Consider the following 6,245-nt stretch of genomic DNA (forward strand, 5'->3'; position numbering starts at 1 on the left):
ATGAGCTCTATTGTTTTGGTTGCACTCTCAAGGGAAATTTAACTTTGTCGTGATTTATAGAGAGAGAAGGAGAGAGAGACAGAGACAGAGACACAGAGAGAGAGAGTGAAGAGAGAGAAACATTCTCATTGTCTCCTAAAATTCATTATTTTCACCAAGAATGCTTGTAGTACGTAAGAATATATGACAAAATCCATTTGTTTAGTTCATCATGTATTACGGCATTATATTTCTATAGAGTTAGCCTCTATAGATGAATCTTTTTTAAAATTTATTTATTTATTTTTGGCTGTGTTGGGTCTTTTCTTTTTAACATATTTACAATGTTGTGTTAGTTTCTGCTGTATAACAAAGTGAATCAGCTATATGTATACGTATATCCTCATATACCCTCCCTCTTGCATCTCTCTCCCACCCTCCCTATCCCAGCCCTCTAGGTGGTCACAAAGCCCTAGCTGATCTACCTGTGCTATGCAACTGCTTCCCACTAGCTATCTATTTTACATTTGGTAGTGTATATATGTCAATGCTACTCTCTCACGTCTTTGTTGCTGCTTGCGGGCTTTCTCTAGTTGCGGCAAGCGGGGGCTACTCTTTGTTGCAGTACGTGGGTTTCTGATTGTGGTGGCTTCTCTTGTTGCGAGCACAGGCTCTAGGCACGCAGGCTTCAGTAGTTGTGGCACACGGGCTCAGTAGATGTGGCTCACAGGCCTAGTTGCTCCATGGCCTGTGGGATCTTCCTGGACCACGGCTCGAACACATGTCACATGCATTGGCAGGCAGATTCTTAACCACTGAACCACCAGGGAAGTCCCCATAAATGAATCTTAAATTAAGTTCACCTTTATATTAACTGATAGGGAAAATATTTATGATTGTGGTATCAGACTGTGAAATCTGGTGTTGGAAGCAGCTTCCTTTATTCAAGCTGAACATGAACTATATGGCAGAGAAAATTTCAAGTCTTGATGACATATCTCCCACGGAGTTGAGGTTAAAACCTGCTCTGCAGGAGCTGGCTGGATGGAACAAAGTAAGCAGCCTTTGTGACCTCTTTTTGTAATTAGTACCTCATGTTAATTCAGATATCATTTCAAAACCTAAAAAGCCATTCACTATACAGCCTGACCTTCCAAGTAATCTTCAGCAAGAAAACCTGAAGTAAAAGTTTTGGAAAATAATAGCAAGAACAGAAGGCAAAACTGAAGATAAGTAAGGCACACAAATACAAAAGGAGGTATGTGTGAAAATTCTTTTGTTGATTGCTTAAAGAAAACCTACTCTTGACTAATCATGTCAAATTCTATACGCCTGCAAATGAATTAGCATCTTTTACAAAATTACCTATTTTCCACCTCTATATAAATGATCCAAGCAAGCTAAGAACCCCATAATCAACTTGAAAATTTTCATGTTTTGTCCTTTCAATATAATCTTTCAAGAAGTGCCATGGATTCTTCTGCTAAATAGATACTCGTGTCCCGTCACAACATTTCCCTTACCATAATCCTGTTTTAGGACTAATTATCTTTAACCTGGATTCATACAATAATATCTTTTTCCAAACTCAAACTCCAGTAGCCACTGCCTGTCTTCCAATCTCCTTTGTATATTCATTGCCAGAATAATCTTGCTATAAAATACAACAATGAACTATGTTGCTTTTATGCTTAAGAATTCACAATGGCTTACTAGTGCCTAAAATGTCAAGTTTACTTTCTTTCTTTACACTATAGCCTCAGTTTATCTATCCAGGTAGCTCTTTCCTGTATAGCACAAGCCATTCACTCTAGCCACAGAAAGACTTACACTACTGTACTCTGTCATATTAATTCCCTTTACACAAAATAGTAACTTTTTAAACATTTTTTTAAACATTATCATATGCCAACCATGAAACTAAATTCGTTTCACAAATTTTCTCTAACTTTCACAAAATCCATGTAGAATAAGAATTGTCATCCCTGAATATCTGAGAGTTAATTAATTTGCTTAGGGTTAATCAGCTTGTAGCAGAGTAAAGATTAACATCCACTTTGATATGATCCCAAAGCCTGTGCTCTTTCCTCTCTGTGACACCAAAGTCTGTGATCATGTGGTCGCTTTCTGCTAGTAACATTCTAACCTTTCTCCCCCTTCCTTGTACTTATTGAAATTTGCACTTCCCATCACTAACCACCTCTTCCCACCCACCATCAAAAATAACCCCTAATCTGGCTTCTGACACCATATATTATTTTAAAACATATGAAATAAGACATTATGTATTATTTTATGCCTGGATTATTTTATGTAATATTATGTTTGTAAGATTCAACCATATTGTTGTGTGTACTTGTAATTTTCTCATTCTCCTTGCTTTATACAGAATTCCATTTTGTGAAAATACCACAATTTATATATTATTTGCTTATGAATAATATTTATACAGACAAGTTTCAAGAGCTACTAGAACTCTTATAAACTGTTTGTGGGAAGGTAAATTGGCACAAACACTTTGAAAATTGTTTGACAGTTTATCCTAAAGTGAAAATGTACATACGTTTTGAGACAGCAATTCCACTCCTAAATGTATACTTAACATGTAAATTATATGTTTCCACCAAAAGAAAGAAATAAGAATAGGAGCACAATTTATTGCCTTTTTCAGTTTAGTCATTCTGCAAAGTATATAATGTTATCGAGATTTGGTTTTATTTGAATTTGCCTTGATGAAAAATGACACGTATTGAAAATTTCGATATCGTTTTTATAAGGTACTTGTTTAAGTCTTTTGCCCATTTAGAAATTGTATTGTTTCTCCTCTTCTATTTATTTGAAATATTTTATTTTAATATGTATTCTGGATACCAATATTTTTTGGTGGGGATTTATATGTTTTGGGAATATTTCTCTCACTTTGTGTGTTACCTTTTCACTCTTTCATTAGTATCGTTTTATGAAGAGAAGTCTTAAAAGTAATAATATAGTCAAATTTTCCTCTTTATGATTGGTAATTTTAGTTTTCTGTGTGCAAATGGACATGAAGATATTCTTACATATTTTCCTGTAAAAGTTTCATTATCTGTCATATTCATATCTTCTGTTTAGTCTTTTTTGTTTATAATGACATATGGAAGCAAAAATTTATTTCCTCCACATTGGATAACAAATTGACCCAGTATAATTTACTGAAATTCCATAATTTTCACAGTGCTATGTAATTTCAATTTCATCATATACCAGGTGATTGACATAGGTATTGTCTATTTCTGGACCCTTCTACATGGTCCATTATTCTATTTGTCTATTCTTGTGTCCGTATCCCACTTTTTTTTTTTAGTATCCCACTTTTTAATTTCTAAAAGAAGTCACAACTCTGACATTATAAGCCTTCCAGCTTTGTTTCTCTTCCAGACTGCCTTACTATTCTCTGTCATTTGCATTTCTATATAAATTTTTAAATCAGCTCATTATACTCGACAAAAAGTCTGTTGGGATTTTGATTGGTTTTGATTTGAATGCATATATCAGTTTTTGGAGAATGTACATCTTAATATAAAGTCCTCTAATCCAGGACCAGGAATTTATTCAGGTTATCAGTTTTTCTCAGTGATATTTTTGTACTTTTCCATATAGAAACCTTGCATATCTCTCTTTAGAATTATTTCCTAGGTACTTAATATTTTAATAGTATCTTAAATGGTATTATAATTAAAGTATAAATTTTAATGTTCCTGCTAGTATATGGAGAAAATGATACTTTATGTTGATCTTGTAAGCACTGATCTCGTTAAATTCCATTATTAATTCTAAGAGTTTCTAATATCTTTTTAGATTTTATATGCTCATTGACAAGTCCTATGTGAATGATTGTTTCATTGCTTTTCCAATGTCTTATCCAATTAGAACTTCCATTAAATAATAAATATAAGTGGTACTGGTGGTCATCCTTGAATAATTATAACATCAGGGGTTAAGTGTTCCATTTTTCACCATTAAATTAATATTTTCTATAAATTTCAGTGGGCATTGTCTACCAAATTAAATAAGCTCTCTTGCTAATTTTGAGTTTTACCATAAATTGGTGTTCAGTGTTATCAAATATTTTGTCTGCCTCTATGAGATGATCATACTTTTCCCCCTTTAGTATGCTAATGTGTAGAATTATACTGATTGATTTCCAAATGTTAAACCAACCTTGCATGAATAAACTCTAATTGGTCATGATGCATTATTCTTTTTATATATCACTGGATTATAATTGCTAATATTTTGTTGAAGACTTTTTGCATCTAAGTTTAATATGGCCTATGATCTTTCTTTCCTGCAATGTCCTTGTCAGGTTTTGGTATTATGGTTATGTTAGGCTTATATAAAGAGTTGGAAAATATTTCCATTTATGTGTAAGACTGGTATCATTGATGAGTGTTTGCCAGAATTCACCAGGGAAACCATCCAGGATTAGAATTTTCTTCGTAGGAAGATTTTTAATTACAGATTTGTTTTAATTAATAAATGATCTTACTATTCAGATTTTGCATTTCATTTTGTATCAGTTTTAGCAAATTATGTCTTTCAAGGAATTTGTCCATTTCATTTAATCTGTTAACTTTTTTGGAATAAAGTTGTTTATAATATGCTCTTATTATGCTTTAATATATGCAGGGTCTTCAAGATGACTCCTTTTTTATTTCCTATATTGGTAATTTGTGCATTCTCTATTTCTTGATCAATCTTGCTATGGGTTTATTAATTTTATTAATGTCATAAAAAATAAATGTGTGACTGTGTTGAACTTTCTCCATTGTATATCAGTTTTCTATTTCTGCTTTTAAGTTTATATATCCTTTTCCTCTATTTTCCTTAAGTTTTATATGCTGTCCTTTTTCTACCTTTTTGAATTGGAAATTGAGATCAATGACTTTTAACTTTTTTCACCTCTCTAATATATGTATTTAAAGCTATAAATAATCTCCCAGTTTTGTTGCATCTCACACATTGTGATTTGTCATATTACCATAATCATTCATTTTATCTTTTTAATTTACACTCATTCATCCATTGACCTATGAGTTATTTAGAATTACATTGTTTCCATGCATTTCGATATTTTCTAGGTTTTTTTTTTTTGTTATTGAATGCCTATTTAATTATACTCTGTCACACTCTGTGTGATATCAAATCTTTGCAATTACTTTTTAGCGTGGTAGAGTAAGCATAACATAAAATTAACCAATTAACTGTTTTAAATATACATTTTAATGGAATTAAGTACAGTCAAATTGTTGTACAACTATTATCACTATCCATTTCCAGAAATTTTTCATAACTGAAACTCTGTATTCATTAAACAAGAATAGCCCATTCCCCCCTCCTCAACTACTGGCAAGAACACTGTATTTTCTGTCTATGAATTTGACTACTCTAGGTATTTCATGTGAGTGGACTCATACATTAATTGTCATTTCGTATCTGGCTTATTTTATTTAGCATAATGTCCTCCCATTCATATTGTAGCAAGCATCAGAATTTCTTTCCTTTTTAAGGGTGAATGATATTCCACTCTGTGGTTATACCATAACTTGTTTAACCATCCATCCATTAATGTACATTGAATTGTTTCCCTTTTTAGGCTATTGTGAATAAAACTGCTATGAACAGGGGTATACAAATATCTGTTCAAGTCCCTGCTTTCACTTATTTTGGGTATATACCCAGAAAAATTGCTAATTTGTATATTAATTCTGTTCAATTTTCTGAGGAACCACTGTATAGTTTTCCACAATGGCTTCACCATTTTACTCAGCTACCAGCAATGCACAACAGTTCTAAGTTTTGTAATCCCCACCAACATTTGTTATGTTGTGTTTCTTTCACTTTTGTTTCATTTTACCTTTTTCTTATTTATAACAGCAAATCTAATGTGTGCAAAGCAGTATCTCATTTTGCTTTTGATTGGCATTTGCCTGATGACTAGTATGCTGACAATTATTTTCATGTGCCTATTTACTTTCTGAATATCTTCTTCCAAGAAATGTCTATTACAGTCTTTGGCTTATTTTTAGAGTCACAATTGTAGAACACAAACTTATGTTTACCCAGGCAGGAAAGGAGGGGAGGGATAAATGAGGAGGTTTGGGTTGATATATACACATTACCATATATAAAATAGATAACTAATAAGGACCTACTGTATAGCACAGGGAATTTTACTCAATACACTATAATGACTTATATGGGAAAAGAATCTAAAAAAGAGTGGA

Source organism: Tursiops truncatus, chromosome X (assembly GCF_011762595.2).
Source record: "Tursiops truncatus isolate mTurTru1 chromosome X, mTurTru1.mat.Y, whole genome shotgun sequence".
Lineage (NCBI taxonomy): Eukaryota > Metazoa > Chordata > Mammalia > Artiodactyla > Delphinidae > Tursiops > Tursiops truncatus.